This window comes from Setaria viridis, chromosome 8 (assembly GCF_005286985.2).
Source record: "Setaria viridis chromosome 8, Setaria_viridis_v4.0, whole genome shotgun sequence".
In the NCBI taxonomy this organism is placed as follows: domain Eukaryota; kingdom Viridiplantae; phylum Streptophyta; class Magnoliopsida; order Poales; family Poaceae; genus Setaria; species Setaria viridis.
Window position 1 is genome coordinate 27,652,963 of NC_048270.2, and position 17,276 is coordinate 27,670,238.

Here is a 17,276-nt window from a genome sequence, read left to right on the forward strand (position 1 = left end):
GCATTGTGCTTTAGAAGAGTATCTCCGCCAGGATGGCCGTTTTGCTGAATTCCATGCTGCCGCAGGGTTGCCATGAGCCTCTAATGGTAGTAGTATGTCATCGGTGTACCACTTCTATGTCTATGTGTTGTCATGCTTCGTTCGTTAGAGTATGTCATTGTACCAACAGTGGTTGTATGCCTAAGTATCCTTCATTTGTTTGTTAGAGTGTGTCGTTGTACTTGTACCAATAATGTATCTATGCCTATGTATGCATTTGTGTCATTTGTACTTGGAGTGTGTTGTTTGTAATAAAAATGGTCATGTTTATCTATGTTCTAAGACACATTTGTTCTAAGGGGGGAAGTCTGTTTCCCTGATTTCTAACAAACCGAATGATAGTGCAATTAATAGGCCTTCTTGCTCTGTTGTTCTATTTTTGAACTGACCAAATGAAGAGGGAAAGTCCGTTGCTACGTTTTTGAACTGATCGGATGAAAATGTTACAAATAATAGTGCTACTTATTTAAACCCATCTTACTAGCAAAAGGAAACAGTAGCAACTGGATCTAGATTGAAAAGAGAAAACCTCATCACAATGGGATCTACTTGGGATCTAGATCCAAGATGATAACAGATTGTTACTACTACTACTACCACTACTTCTTTTTCTTCTTTTTCTACTGCTGCTACTACTCCTACTACTTCTTTTACTAGTACCAGGTACCACTAATCGAGGCGCCGCTTCTTTGTCAATGGTGCATCCGGAGCCTTGATGCAGCTGTCCACTGATGAGGCCGTCCCTCCGTTGCCGCCACCCATGGAAGTTTGCAGACCTCCTTAGCCGCCGCTCGCGGATGAGGCCATCCCTCCATTGCCACCGCCCGTGAACGTTGGCGCCGCTCAATGGCCACCGATCGAGGACCATGACGGAAGTCCATGGCTGCCACTCGACAAGGATAGTAGAGGTTGACTGCCGCCAACCGACGAGGATGGTGGTGGTCCCTTCCTACCTCCTCGGGCCTCGCGCTTAGGGATGGTGTTGCCCCGGCGAGTGGTGGTGCTTTCGCGCCCTTGACCATGGCCACCTCTTGCTGACTTGCGGATGGTGCGACATCAGAAAGGCACCTGATCGGTGATTTCCATTTGTTCCACATACTCCGAATCATCAGAGGATCTGTCCTCCATAGCTCTAGGAGACAACGAATCGCTTAGCTCCTGATCCGTCAACCGTGGAGCTTTCTCCTCTTCATTAGGGGATGTGCCATAGGCTGTCGCTCTAGGAGACAATAGCTCCATGGGGGAGGAAGAGGTGTGCTACCAGACTGGGGCCTTTTGGTGGTTGTAGGAATGAAGAAGTAGCTTACTCGACAAGGGAAGAGAATGGGGTAATACCGTAATAATATAAACATAGATGAGGCCATCCCTTCGTTGCCCCGCAAAGAAATGTAAAATCATAAAGCGATCCTCCAATCTCTCCATGAGTGCCACATCATCACGCTATTTCCAATAAATTAATTTCATTTCATGATATCATTTATTTTATAGAAACTAACTGCTCCACACAATGCAAAGTTTCATTGGTTTTTGTTTCCAAGGCATACAAGCCATAGCATTTAAACCAGCGATAAATGTGCCCATGAATAGCTAAATGTCATCGTTATATAGGAAATTCCGGTCTGGTAAACAATAGTTAAACAAGACGATCTGATGTACACAAACAGACAGATGAAGTTGTTACTCAGGAAGGTCCTTTCTACAAAACATCAATACACCGGACCTTCGCCAACCGCTTCCACTTCCTCATCATTTGTCTTTCTTGGTATTGCAACCTCTGCCTCGTCCATAACTTCCCCCTTCTGTCTATTACAAGTCCTCTATTGTTCTCCCTCTACCTTCTTCTTTGGTTGTCCAGTCAATCTCTCGTCCATCATGGTTCCTTCCTGGGCAAAACTTATGCCAAGTCTTGTTGTGAGCATCGCCAATAAATCAGTGATGCAAGAAATTTAATCAGGTTCAAAGCAGTTTGTAAGAGTTGGAACTATGCTCGTTTAGGTGAGGCATGCCCGTTTGACCCTTGGATTCTGAAATCTGAAGATATTGGTGAATCTGAAGCAGTGACATTCGCATCCATCGTGGATCACCAGCTCTTTTGAGGTCTTCTTTCCAGCATTAGCTGGGAAAAGGACTAGTTTGATTGGTTGCGGCAAATCTGGATGCCTAGTCTCCATAGATGACAGAGATGAGAGCTCCGCACTCCTGCTGAATCCTTTGTCTCCTTGGGAGCACATTATCCTTCCTCAACTTCCAACATGGTGCCATATGGCTGCGCTCCATACTTGTATCTTGGGCTTGGAAACACCTACTAGCGCAGAGTCATTTCTTGTGGTAACTAACTTTTGTCCCCTGAAATCTTCTCCATCACTAGGGTCATTGCCCATCTCCATCTGGCAATTGCGAAGCCAATTCGACTAGACACCATACCTTCGAATAGTTTCTGGTCCAGTTCTTCTAAACACACCTAGATCTACTTGGGGCTTCATCTTTGTAACACCCTAATTTTCAACTTTTGCAAATTAATAAAATTTGATAGAATTTGCTAGAATTTAGTTGCTTGTGTTCAAGGACCTAAGGATTTTCTAAGGTTGCATTTAATTTTTTCTAACATAAGTTAATGAATCATAGGAGTTCATTGCTGCATTCATGCCGGTGCATTGGTTTTGTTTGTTTGAATTCAAATTTGTGTTTGAATTCATTTGATTGAATCCCTTTAAACATTTTCTTTTTCTTTCCTTTTTCTCTTTTCCTTTCGGCCCGCTCCTCCTTTTGGCTCAGCTCCGCAGCAGCAGCGCCGTAACACTTAGCCCACCAGGCCAGCCCAGCAGTGGCCTATGCTCGACGCCGGCCCGCTCCTGCACCCGCCTTCCGCCTCACCCGGTGACACCGCGCCCAACTTGAACTCGAGTTTGAGTCGGATCACGCCACCCCGCGTCATGGTGTGCATGCCAAGGCCACCCCGAGCCTTTATAAACCACGCCGCCGCTGCACCTCGAAGGTCCCACCAAACCCTAGCACCCCCGCCTTGAGCTCGTGCGCTGCCATCCGAGCTCGAACCCTAGCTGCCAAGCCGCCTCGCTCGTTTTCTATCGCCGTCGTGTTCCCATCGATGAGATAATCACCCCAAGCACCACGAGGAGGTAAGGAAGCTGCCCGTGAAGATCCCGTCCACCCCCGTGCCCTCATTCGTGCGCACAAGCTCACCGGATTTACCATCGCCGCGCCGAGCTGCTCCGCCATGTCGACTCGCATTGTCGTCACCTCGGCCGCCGCGGAATCCACCTAGATCGGTTCATCGTGCCGCCAGCTTCGTCCCGAGCAAGTCCCCATCGAGAATCGTGGACCGCCGCTCGAGCTACGCTTGATTCCAGTGAGGCAACCCCGCTCCATCACCGCGCGCCGCCCGTCCCCTCCCGTCTTGCCGCTAGCCATACGATCATGAGCTGACGACCCAGATCGGATCTAATCGGAGTCAATATCGATCAACCCAAGCTGCTCATGAAACTTTTGCAAAAAGGCCCTTGTTGTTTTCTCTTTTTGTGCGCGAGGTCCTGCGTAGTTCAAAAGTAATTAGGTTTTAGTCCTTTTCTTTCTATTTTAGCCCCTGTCTTTATAGTTTTTATGTCTGCCATCCTAGACCTATTTTGTTTCATGTTAGACCTTTTGTTTATATGTTTAATTAGGTTTTAGCCCTCGATTTCTTTAAGTTTAGCCCCTAGAAGTTTTATTTTCTGCAGTTAACCCCCTGAACATTGTTTAGCTCATATCTTCAATGTTTTAAATCCATTTTAAGCGATTCTTCCACCTATGAGTTCATGTTGCTACTTCTTGATGTAATGTTTTCTTATTTTAGTCCTTTGTTTGCTTGTATGTACTTGTTTGGTGCGCATAGAAGGATCGCAGTTTGAGGGATTCGAAGAGCAAGGCTTTGAAGACTTTGAGCAGCAAGAGCAAGTTTAGGAAGGCAAGTCATACCCTTGATCATAATTTGATCCTATGCAACCTTTACTTTCATGTTCATACACATATGCTATGCACTTTAAGTATATAAACATGATGGGTCCTATTTAATTAAGGTGTTCCTAGTTTTATGCCTACACCTTGATCAACTTGGATTTACTTTACTGTTCGGTAGTTCTTGCTTAGTTTCTCTAACTGGGTATGGTGGTATTAATGAACCAATGCTTAAACTTGTTTTATTTATGCTATACCTTCCATTAATACAAAATCACCATGCTTAATTGGAACATGGAGAACCACCCAGGAAAACAGTACAACTCTAAGAACTACATGGCTCTAGTATTTGCTAATTAATTAGAGACTCTAGTCTGGGCAAGAGGGGAGGTGTTGATGGGGTATAGCCCGGCCCTCAAGCTAATCTGCTATATGGTAGCTTCGCGGTCTTGAGAGAGGTTTATGCTCTGCTTCGACCTGAAACCTTAGCGGGTTACTACTTGGTAGGGAATCTTTCTAAAGGCCTCGTAGCGTCCCTATGCAATCACAACTCAAAAGTGTGGTATTACATCCCCTTTGCTATTGTCTCCATAGATAATACTTTCTTTAGGTGTGACATAATGTTGTAGGGATACATCTTTGGAACCCCCACATTTCTAAATGTAGCTTTCTTTGTGTAGGCACCAACATAATTGACCACTATTTTACCATTGTGGTCCAATGTAACCATGTAGTCAGTGGTGTATCTTGGTGAGGGCTCATGTGCAACCACTTTGTCCTTTGACCTTGTTATGGATTTATCCACAAACATTTACCTTGGTAGTGGCTTCAACAAAAATTAGCTTGAATTGAGTTGGAATGGTCTTTGTCACACCATATACCATGTCCATCAAGTCACCAAGGTTAGCACCCTTGTTGAACATGAGGACCTCCTTACCATTTACCACCTTCCGGTCATTTACCTTGATACACTTGTAGTGTCCAAGCCTATCCATATGGCTAGGATGCCTCCCAGCCTTATACTTGATCTTGGGCTCGGCCTTGATACTACCTTCATAACCTTGTGCTACTAGCATGTTCAACCTCTTGATTTGAGCATCCCTTACTTGGATTGACTTCTCTAATTTATCAATGTTAGCAACACAAGCATTCACATCAATTTTATAACATCTTGAGCAACCTTCACTTGTAAAGACATTGGAGTCAAGAGTTGCCTTGGAACTAGTTTTAGTTCTCTCCCAAAGTGCATTATACTTAACTTCAAGGTCCTTCAATTTGACCTTTAAGTATGACAAGCTTTCTTGAAGTTCACTATGAGTGGCCTTCAGATAAACTAAAGATTCATTTGCCAAAGTGTGCTCCTTTGACATCCTCCCATTTGAATCACTAGCTAAAGACAAGTCAATAGCCAATTTTTCAACATTCACTTTTTCCTCAGCAAGGGCCTTCTCTAAAGTAAGGTTTCTCTCTTTTTTATGGATGAGCAAGTCTTCTTGCTTGTCGAGAGATTCCTTCTTTTTCTCCAATTTCTCCATAAGCTTTTTAATTTCTTTGTAACATTTCTTGCCAAAATTCTTTTATCATGTTTGCTTTATATGTTTCCTCTTCATCTTCCAAGACATTTTGCACAACACTAGATATGGAAGAAGAGGAGGAAGAAGATATGATAGTTTCTTCTACCTTAGTTCCTCTTGCCATGAGAATAAGAGGAGCATCATCATCATTGTCAGAGGTGTTGTTGGTGTAGGAGGCTTGAGTATGGCTAGAGTTGCCATACATTCCTTGTCAAAGTCTTCATCACTAGAATCCTATTCATGACCAACATGATCTTGACCTTGATACTTCTTTTTGTAGTCTTTGCTCTTCTTGTATTTCTTCTCCTTCTTGTCCTTATTCCCCTCGTACGGACACTTGAGCTAGAATTGAGATCAACTCCCTTGTTCATCTTTAGGCTAAGTGACTTGGCAACATCTCTCTGAACCAACTCTTGATGTAAAATCTCTCCAAGAAGTTGATTTGGGGTCTTTTTTCTTGAAATTTGGATCTCTTCTAAGCATAGTGGCAAGAGTAGGGTTCCTTGGTGCGAAATCCCTAAGCATCTTCTTAGTGACCTTGTGGTCATCCCAATCCATGCTTCCAAGAGATCTAATGTCTGATACAAGGAGCATTAGTCTATCAAACATTTGTCTCACAGTTTCTTCATCAAGCATGGCAAAATGCTATAAATCTCCATGAATCAAATCCATCTTCCCTTATCTTACTTGATCGGTCCCCTCATGTGCCTCCTTTAGAGTATCCCAAATCACTTTTGCAATCTCAACGGAGCGGACCTTGTTGAATTCTTGAGCACACAATGAACTTGTGATCACCCTTATGGCTTGTGCATTGCGGAAGAGATTTGTGCAAGCTCGGCCGTTGGTGAGTCACACCTACAACCACAACTTCCCAAATAGAAGGGTGAAGCTTGTAGAATTGTATTTTCATATCATATGCCCACTTGGGATAATCCGTCCCATTAAAGTAAGGGGTTTTCCCAAGTGGACCGATTGAAATTGTGAAGGAGGATACTGAGATGATGTATTTTCATAATTATGAGGAACTTGATGTAACCCGTAGAAAGGAAGCTTGTCCCTTTCTTCCTTGATCCTCTTCTTCATCAACTTCTCAGCCTTCTTCTCAATCTTGGCCTTCATCATCTTTTTTCTTCTTTCCTTGCTTCCAAGTCCACACCCTCAAGTTCATCACTTGATCTAGAATCATCATTTGAGCTTGCTTATGAATAGAGGGTGGGTGGCACCTTGGTAGCTATCCTTGAGGATCCACAGGACCTCCTCCAAGGCCTACATTGGCAGCAGCAACCATAGCAGCAGCTTGAGCAACAGCTTCTTTGGCGGCGGCGACACCAAACGTAACCAAAGACATCTTGAATCCCTTAGCGGTTAAGTCTTAATCGAGAGATTATACTTTGATACCAATTGAAATGATCGTGTGATGCCTAGTGGGGGGCTGAATAGGCTCGATCTTTAAAACCTGAAAAATTCTTCACAGCAGAGTTAAATGGGTCGGAACATCCGACACTGTGCCGGAACTTCCGAAGGGGTCAGAACTTCCGGTACAAGGGCGGAACTTCTGACAGAGATAAAAATACTCTACGAAATTCAAAATTAGACTTGTTTCAGCAGAATCTATTTGAATCAAAAGTACAGCAATGAAGTCAAGAGACTACTACAGGTGATCTTTATAAGAGAAACTTCATGAGAATGTAGATCGGCACAACTCAAGCTTTAGGTCAACATGAACTTGAAAAACATAACAATCACATGAGACAAAGGATTTGTTTACCAATGTTCACTCGCATAAAGGAAGCTACATCTCTGTTGAGGAGCTCACAAAAAGCCGGATCCTCACTAACCCTTTACCTCTCCCAATCAATCATAAAGGAAGATTAGGTCACAAACTATTAATCCTCCAAGAGGATGGGCAATACAAACTTTTCGTGCGCACCACAATGAGAGGGTGTTCAAACGGGTGACGCGGAATCGTCTAGAAGCAAGCTTCAAGAGTAACAAACGCGGATCGAAGATCGAAGATGCTTCAAGTGGTCTTGGTATGAACTTGGTTGACCTCACACTCAAAGCTAGAGGCACACACCACAAATCTTCCTCTCACCCAAATCCTAGCTCAAAATTCTCAAAGATTTAGCTCAAGGAGGGAGTGGGGAGGAGGATTGAATGCCCTTGAAGGTTTTTGTTTCGTGGTAGGTCAGCCATAAATGAATGAGGGGGTCAACGGGTATAAATACCTGACCCCTAGAAACTAGCTATTACTGTGATGGTTATGTGACTGTCGAAACTTCCAAACTAGTGTCAAAACTTCTGACCATACAGGAATTAAAACCGCGGAGCACCCCCTGTTGGAAGTTACTAAGAACTTTCGGCAGGTATCGGAACTTCCGATCCTCACAGAAACTTTTAGAAACCACATGTGCAAGTGAGATGATTGTGTCTCTCATGGGTAGTTAGCATCTTAATTGAGCACTCTGACATCTTCAAGCCAACTAGTCGCGTCCATGGTGTTCCTATACTCAAATTCAAAAATAGAAATTATTAAAAGATCTTCTCTTAAGCTCCAACACAAATTTCAATTAAATTTAAGGTCCTTCCTTAGACTTTTGCACTTCTTAAGATTTAAACTGATCAATTACTTGATAAAATCATTAGTCTCTTAATTATTATGCATGTCATCAACACCAAAACTCAGGATCATATGCACTTTCAAATAGGAGGGTAGAAGAGGAAGGGCACCACTGGTCGCAGCCGTGCCTATCGCACCCGCTGCTTCACCGTTTGCCCCCATGGCCCGTGTTGGTCGCCCCCATACTCGCCACCCCATGTTGCACACTGTCCCGACCAAGCTGTTGTGTCCCTCGTATTGATGCGAGTGTGCACGCAAGGCTACGTTGTAGGAACCAGATTGTAGCGGCGTTCGCATCTGGCCTACCTCTTGGAACCAGATTGTATAGTCGCCCACGTCTGGCCTACCTCTTGGAACTAGATTGCAGCCCCTGCGCACGCACTTAGTTGAACCTAATTGTAGCCCTGCCCACACCTTGCCTCCCTACCTCCATGTCGCGTAGGCCGCCACTGTTACCCACCTAGCTTGGCACTGTAGCAGTGTGAGCGGACCCCTCCGCCCCTCGTCCACCAGGGTGCCATTGTGGCCGTGAGAAGAGCTTGGGAGGGAGGAGAGAGAAGGGTGGATAGTATTGATTGTGGGGTGCAGATGAAACTGTGTGTTGGAAGATATCGTGTCTAGCTGTGATATCTTGCTGATTTGACTGTGTAGAAAACTGATCATGGATACTATGTTATGACTGCCTTAATGAGTTGGCTACAGTCTTTTGCAGAAAAAATGAAGTTTTTATTTAATCTTGGGAGTACCTTTGCATTATGATATACTGAAGACCGAATACATACATTCAACTAAAGTAAATAAGATCAACAAGCGGGACTTCTTTCTTATATATGGTTAGTTTGCTTCAATCTTGTTTGGCTAGCATCCCAGTGTACCTCGTGTCAGCGATCAAATTATCCTTTACACGATCGAGCTCCTGATGGCGAGCTGCGTCGCAGAGGGCAATGTGGGAACATAATTCCTAAATAACACTCGAATGCATTTTTACTCGTTATTTTTGTTATTGTTTCTGTTTGTATAAAGCACGGCCCATCCTCGATTGCTTTTTGTCTTGTCATCCTCTCTCTCTTCGCGCTCGTTGTTATTGATTATGGGCTGTATTTATTATTTTTTTTGCTGTTGCATTCCATCCAGCCCGCGACCATCCAGTCGATTCTTTGCAAAGCTGCATTTCAACCGGCCCATCCATCGTGGCCTAGAGGTTCATCTTCAGCCCCCCGTATCTGCCGAATGGGCTATGGACAAAATGTTTGAGCTCCCAAGCCCAATCACTCGCGCTGGTACAGTTGGGCTGAGAAGAAAATTATATGGGCTGGTCTAGGAAAAGAAGCAAAAGAGGGCAGGTGTCTCGGTGGAGGCCGATAGCGTCAGGAGGTCGGTGATGATGAACATGTTGGTCAATATAGCCCGCGGACATTTAAACTTAGTTGCTATAAAAATCAAAGGCCCATCATGACATGGGCTTATTACCATACACATACATACTGTTGAGTGCTGACGCCAGAAAAAAAAATAATGAGGAAATTTTTCTGCTGTCTTGATCAAGTCCAGTGGGTGCAGCAACATTTCGAGGTGGCGCTGCTAGGTCTTCCCGTGCCCATGTCATAAAACACCCCGTACTGTGAACTCTGAATCCCTCGCGTGGGCGTGGACTTATTCGCATGCGCGCAACACTATCACCTCAGCCGTGAACCCCGGCCCGAGCCCCACAAGCAGCCCCCACTCGCACCCCTCCCCTTCACCCTCTCCGTCCAGCCTCCGCCGCCGCCGGCGCACCACCTCATCGAGGACGAAGATCACCGTCGGGCCTATCATGTTACCGTACTCACTGAGCACCCGGCGGCTTGCCGCCAGCTTCCCGGGCTCCAGCCGGAGAACCTTCTCGTAGCTGTCCATGATCAGCGGGCTGCCCGGGTGCACCACCCAGAAGAGGCTGTTCCACCCGCCGCTCGCGACCAGGCCGAGCGGCGCCACCGCGGCAGCCAGGACCCGCTCGATGTTCTCGCCGACGAGCACCGGCACCTCGAGCGGCGCGAGGCTGTAGCCGACGCCGGCCGCGCCGAGGTCGCCGGTGACGAGGCGCTCGGTGCCCGGGATCGTGGTCTGCGAGGCGGACACCATCTCGAAGGCGGGGCGCTCAGCGGGCTGCCGGGGGTCGGCCCCGACGACGACGGCGCCGGCGCCGTCGCCGAAGACGGCGTGCGCGAGGGAGCCCTCAGGCCGCGCCTTGTCGGGGGCGTGGAAGGCCATGGCGCTGAGCGCGTCGGCGCAGACGACGAGGACGCGCGCGCCGCGGTTGTTCTCGGCGGCGTCCTTGGCGACGCGGAGCGCGGCGGCGCCGCCCGTGCAGGCCTGGAAGTAGATCATGGTGCGCCGCACGGTGGGGCTGAGGCCCAGGAGGGAGGCGACGCGGACGTCGACGCCGGGCATCTGGGCGCCCGAGCTGGTGCTGACGACGAGGTGGGTGATGTCGCCGGCCGGGCGGCCCCACTCCGCGATGGCCTTCGTCGCGGCGGCCGCGGCGAGCTCGGGCAGCGCGACCGCGACGGCTTGTAGCCTGGCGTCGATGGATGGGAGTGCAGGGTCCAAGAGTTCCGGGTGGGCACGAAGGAGATCCTCGGTGACTTGGAAATAGCGCTTCTTGACACCCACCTGCTCACCTGAAACAGGACCATGACAAGTTAGTGTTGCATTGTGTGGCATTGATGTTTTCATAGTAAAAATTCCAAATTACTTCCCTAATGTATAGTTAAAGTTTGCCCGGTAAAGTAATTTATTTGTTTCACTGTACCCCGAAACTATGCCATTTGGTTCCATTACTCCTAACACAATTTGCCTTTTTTTTTCTCCATGCACAGGTGGAGCCTTAAATTAATAATTTGCAAGATGATAGCATACATCATAAGACATGTAGAAAAATATATCATGATTTTTTTATTATATTGATAGGATAGGATAGGAAAATTAATGTTGAAAATTCATAATATAATTTCTTAACATATATTTTAACATCCACTACTATCTTGCAAAATCTCATATTAAAATTCAATTTGTGTATGGAGAAACAAAAAAGACAATTTGCATAATGGGGTTAGTTGAACCAAATAGCATAGTTTAGGGGGGTAAATTGAAAAAAAATAGTTTAGAGGTTATATGGACTTTGGTTATATGTGAGGGGAGTAATTTGGACTTTTGTTTTCCCTTTTTCATTTGAGATTTTGTTATAAGTAATGGGTTATTGGAAGGTAATAAGGTGCGTTGAATACGGATGATACGGCATCATGGGTCCTGCTAAAAAGGAGAGGCCTCTCTGCCGGGCATGCATCCCAGGCCCACGAGTAGGTCCTGTGCGGCCCACTAAGGGACGTACTCGGAATCAATCAAGACTAGGGGGCTACGTGGCAAGAAGCGTATCCCACTCGGACTAGTTAGGTGTGCATATAGAAACTACTCGGTCCACACCGAGTAGAACTCTGTAATCGTACCCGACTAGGATTCAAGCTTGTAACCCTGCCCTCCTGAGTATATAAGGGTGGGCAGGGACCCCCTCAAAGACAAGAACTCTTCCAAGATCAATACAACCAACTCACAGGACGTAGGGTATTACGCGATCTAGCGGCCCGAACCTGTCTAAATCATGTTCCTTGCGTTACCATCGACTCCTGGGTTCTTGACGGCCCTTACCGCACAAAAGACCACCTAGGATACCCCCTAGGCGGGTTGCCGGTCTAAAACACCGACTGCTGGCGTGCCAGGTAGGGGAGGCCGTCAAGTTTCTCTGCGTGAGCTCGATAGCACCTGTCGTTATCAAGCCTGTTTTCACCTTCGAAGCAGGCGCAAATTTTATTTTCGGATCTTGGCTCTGTATTGCCGGCAACGATGGATCGTTTCAGCGCCAAATCATCAACATCCAGGAGAAGAATTCTCTCGACAAAAGCCTTTCTCAGCCGAAAATAGAGGTTTCGGTAGGGAAAAACCGAAATTTCAAAATCAACAACACCGAGTTCGATTACGCTGCGAACTCGACCCCAGTTCGGACTAGGCGATATCAGCCACTTCACAAATTGACTTCGACTCCAAAACGGTTCCCATACGGACTCCGCAATACAGCCGAGGTCTACCAAGGTCTCCTCGCTCGAACTCAACTCGAACATGGGGAAGACAAAGACGACGACTTCGACTCGGACTACGTCCCAGAGATCCCGCTGTCAGGACCAGCCCAAGGTCTGGTAATAACTTCCACACCGCAAGGCAGATTCGTTCACTGGCCAGGAATGAGACCATCTCTCCTCGCCCGCGACTACGAGTCACGCCTCGTTGTTCATATAGACAACCTGCCGTACCAGGAAGGCGTCCCACTCACTTCAAGTCGCGAGGAAAGTTCCATATAAATCACAACATCAAGCTCTGAAAGCTACTACCCAGACAGAGAAGTCTTTGTCATTACTCAAAATAACAACGCGGGTACTAGCCAACAGAGAACCCCTTGACAAATAGCACACAACTCGACAACGTCTCAGAGGATGAGTCATCAGCTAACGCTCCACTAGATGAAACTTCCGATCAAAGAAATCAAAGAAGGATGCGCAATATTACTCGGGCTGAACGCTAACAAATGATGGCTACCAACATTCCCATCATGTCGTTGTCAAGATTTGCTGATCTAGACTTAGACTAGTAAATTTCTTTTATGCGCATAAGGCTTCAGATGGTGGCATGGGAGACACGGGGTTAGACTGGTTCGGGCAAGGGAAGCCCTACGTCCAGTATCGAGGATGCTCGTATTGCCCACGTGGGGTTCTGTAGTAGGGGTTACAGATCGACGAGAGAGGGACTGGTCCCAAGTCTCTTTCGTGCTTAAGCTCTCAGGGAGAGTAGTAATGTGCTGTGGCTTGTGGGAGAAGAAGCCGATCCCCCTCTCCGGCTCCCGATGCCCCCTTTTATATCGGAAGGGGGCTGCCGGGGTTACAGCTTGAGACTGGGTGATGAGGGCAGTAAGAGTTTAGACGTAGTACGGTAAAAATACGGCAAGAAGGGAGAAACCAAGTTCCTAGGCGCCCGGTGCCTTCGCCGGCCCTTGACGTGCGCCGGCGCGCATGCTGGAGGAGGAGGGCGGCTGTGTGCCAACTATCATCGCGCCCTACAGATAGCCTCTTTGGTGTCCGTAGGCGTCGGGTTATGATGAAGGCGTTTCGTCGTTACTCCGGTGTCCGTTGGGAGGGATGGCGGATGCTGCCGCCCTGATGATGGCTTGTGGAGAGAGGGCGTCACATCCCCGCTGCCGGGCGCACGGAGCCCGAGAACGGGCGAGTCTTCCCTCTGCTCCGGTCGGCGCAGGCCATGAGTACCCTGCGGCGAATGGAAGGAAGCCGCCAGCACTGTAGCTTGTACAGTGTGGTCGTGCATGGGTACTTGCAGCGGGTTGCGTGAGGAGCGCGGTCATCCTTCTTTCTACCAGGCCTGCGGCGCATTTATGACGAGGTCGACAAGGGGGACCCACGGGATCGTTACCTTGACCACCCGGTCCGCGCCCGAGGGGGATGCCCGTCCTGGGGGCCCCAGTGAGTCCGACCCTCGTGCCCAGGGTTGGACGAGGCGGAACCTTGTGGCGAGAGGTCGGGCACCCCCGACCCCGGGGTCGCGGTCGGACGAGGCGGAGCCTCGCGGCGGGAGGTCGGGCACTCCCGACCCCGGGACCGCGGTCGGGCAAGGCGGAGTCCCACTCATGTTGGGCTTGATGGCGATTTCGTTATCCTGGATGGGCCTGGGCCTTCATGTTTGTTCTTTTAAGCGGTATTTAGGAGATCATTAATATTTCCCCCCAACACATCACAAACCTTGAAAGAGCATTTGACGCAGTACAGGCTCAAGAGCACAACACTCCACTCGCAGCAATTGCCTCGATCAACCTCATATCAACTCTCATACCTCGAGATAGAGACAACAAAATCATAGCTCAACTTGCGCAGCGAGGCAATGGACTAATTGCGCAACTCGCAGAACAAGCTTACAAGCTACTCGATAAGGAATCACCAATCCCATCTGTTCCTCGCATTACAGCGCATCAAGAGGGCAGTAGAGGTGTTGCAGTCAACAATAACTTCCACGAAGCACAAAGAAATAACAACGAAGTAGTCAACAACCAAGGCAACATAGTCAAGGACCGAGCAAACACACCGCTCCAGTGCGACAAAAAGATGTTGGAGAAGTTAGCTGCACCAATTTCGTAAAAAGTCCTCGCCATATCCGAAAAAATTATGAAGTATCAAATTTTAGCGATCTACGAGAAATAATCAACAGTCGACGCGAGCGAGAAGTCGACAATTACAATCACTTTCCTACCTTCACAAGTTGGGTAATGAGGACAAGACTACCCGAAAAGTTCAAGCCAACAGAAATCACTAAGTATGACGGCAAGCAAGACCCAATTCAATGGCTCCGATGTTACTCGTTGGCAGTCCAGGCAGCCGGAGGCAATAACGACACCAAAGTCATCCATTTTCCCATATGCATGGAACCCGCGCCTCTAACATGGCTTGAGTCACTCAAGCCTAGATCAATCGACTCTTAGGAAGACTTGAAAAAAGCTTTCACCAACAACTATGCCAGCTCCATGACTAGACCAGGTAACAAGATCGATCTAAGTCAAGTACAACAGAAAGAAGGCGAAACGCTACATGACTACTTACGATGGTTCTTCGAAAAGAAGTCCACTGTAGTCGACATTTCAGAAACAGACGTCATTGAGTGCTTCCAAAATGGCCTCTATGATCGACGAACATACCAAGACTTCGGCAGACGACGACCAACCAACGTCAAGGATCTCAAAGTCATGGTGCAACAATGGGCAGACGAAGAAGACAAAGAGCGAGAACAGTTCGGCTCTCATCGTAACCGCGGACGTGACAATTACAATCATGACCAGGATAGAAACCGACACAGCGATACTCGAAACAACATTTCGAGTAATCAAAATCGCAAACGAAAACCTGACAACACCATCGTTTCCATGACTAATTTAGGAAAGAAGGGACCCCGCAAAAACGATGATGGGCCAAGCTTCACCCAACTACTCAAAAAACAGTGCCCATGGCACCCGACTAGCAAACACTCAGCAATAGGCTGCTACAGCATGCGCTGAGTAATGCAAGATTTGCCCGCACCACCACCTCCCGAGGAGTACAACAAGAAAAAAGGATAAAGGCAAAAATAAGGTCCACAATGACGAAGAAGGAGAAGGCGACTTCCAGACCGTCTCCAAAACGGTCAACGTCATTTTTTGTGGAATCCCAGGCACCGCATCCAAGCGGTCCAGTAAACTGGTACTTAGGGAAATTATGGCCATCGAACCAACAGATCCAACACCACTAAAATAGTCAGAGGTACCCATAACCTTCAGCAGAAGGGACCAGCAAACAAAATATGAGTCAAAAACTCAAAATTAGAGTGCTTGTAGCTAGCATTAATTGGGACGTCCAAAATTGAGTGCTTGTGTTAGATAACTCCCTAGTCCCTAATTGTTAGTTGTTTATGCTAAAAGTGCACATGCATAGTTCAGTCCCTGCAATGAATTTTGTGCGCAGGCGCAACAAGTAAATCACAGAGAGAGGAATGCGCATACGAGGAGGAATAATGGAATCACTGTCCTGCTACTCAAGTGGATCAACTTCGGCAGCCGGTAGAGCAGGGAGAATGGAAGGGAGAGGACAACGGGAGGCGTTGGTCATATTCTGTTTGCTGAAAAGGTTATGGAATGGGCTTAACTTTAGTTAGCTGGGGAGGTAGAAAGCTAGTGGAAACGTCAAAGGATCAATTGTTTTGGCGAAATCACACATGCATGCATGCCACGAGTGTTGCCACGTGTTTATTAGGCATGCATGGTGGGGGGGTTGGATGCCGTCCTTGTAAGCATTATTGATGTTTGAACCCATCAAACCAGTACCATACACAATTAGTAACAATGCGTATGTCATCGCGTGAGCTGCTGAGCATGCGTGTCTTCCTAAAATAATGAAAAATGCTTGGGAATGGACGCATGCTTCTTACATGTTTTCTTCATGATGTCTTTGAGGTGGCTGAGGTGATCGCTCTTGGTGACCCGGAAGTACCAGTCGGCGTACTCATCCTGCGGGATGCAGTTCGCCGGGTTCGCCGTGCCGACGGCGAGCACGCACGCGGGGCCGTCGGCCCGCTGCTCCCGCCGGAGCTTGTCCACCTGCAGTATTAATGGTGGAGGCGGCGCGCTGTTGGGTCGTCGGAGAAAAGAAACGAGTGCTAATGGATGTTAGACCATTGTGTACGCGCTCCTGTTGGTTAGCTATGACCGGCTAGTTCGTTTGGTTACCTGTCATTAGGACGACCGCCGACGGCAACGGAAGTGGCCGGCGCCGGTGCGCTGCCGTGGTCCGACGAGGTGGGCGGCGCCGCCGCTTCGGGACCGGGTGGCAGTGGCGCTGCCGGTGGAGAAGCTTGCTGAGACATGATGACCGGATGGTACTGTGGATAGCTGCGGACAGGAATTGAAGTCGAGAGCATGCAGCAGCTCTAAACTTCGATAAGGATTTGATAGACTTGGATCCGAAGCGATCGGGCCTTAAAGGAGCCGGAGCTTATGATGGTCGCACGTGTTACACGTGCTAACTGGCTACTGCCTTCTAGTCATCGCTTTTCGACCGGCTTGTGGATTGTTTTTATCCACGCCAACCAAAGCTCTGCACAATTTAATAAAGAGCAAGTACACTTTTGGACCTACATGATCATGTCGACGTTTTCGCTGGTACACTTAAGGCGTCCGTATGCCAATACAAGCACATCTATGATCTGTGTATCTAGCTCTTCTTTTTTTGGGCAAAACTCGAGAGCATCATTCATTCATTTGCAGGATTACAGTCTCGGTTTGCCACCTCCTTGAGCCAATTTGGGAAGTGACTAAACCAGGTACAGACTCGATCATACGGCGAGACCTTCTTCGCACAGCAATGTGCTGCTGAATTGGCCTCCCGTCTTACAAAAACAATCTGAAACGAAGTAAAGCTCCTGCCTAGCTCCTGTGTTACATGCTATCAACCAGCCACCGGTGATCTGCCTCCATC

The 17,276-nt window shown here is 47.7% G+C and overlaps 1 pseudogene; it reads right to left on the minus strand.

The window, feature by feature from the left end:
* Positions 1–9,587: 9,587 nt before the first annotated feature.
* On the minus strand, positions 9,588–16,805 carry LOC117866561 (bisdemethoxycurcumin synthase-like; annotated as a pseudogene).
* Positions 16,806–17,276: the final 471 nt, after the last annotated feature.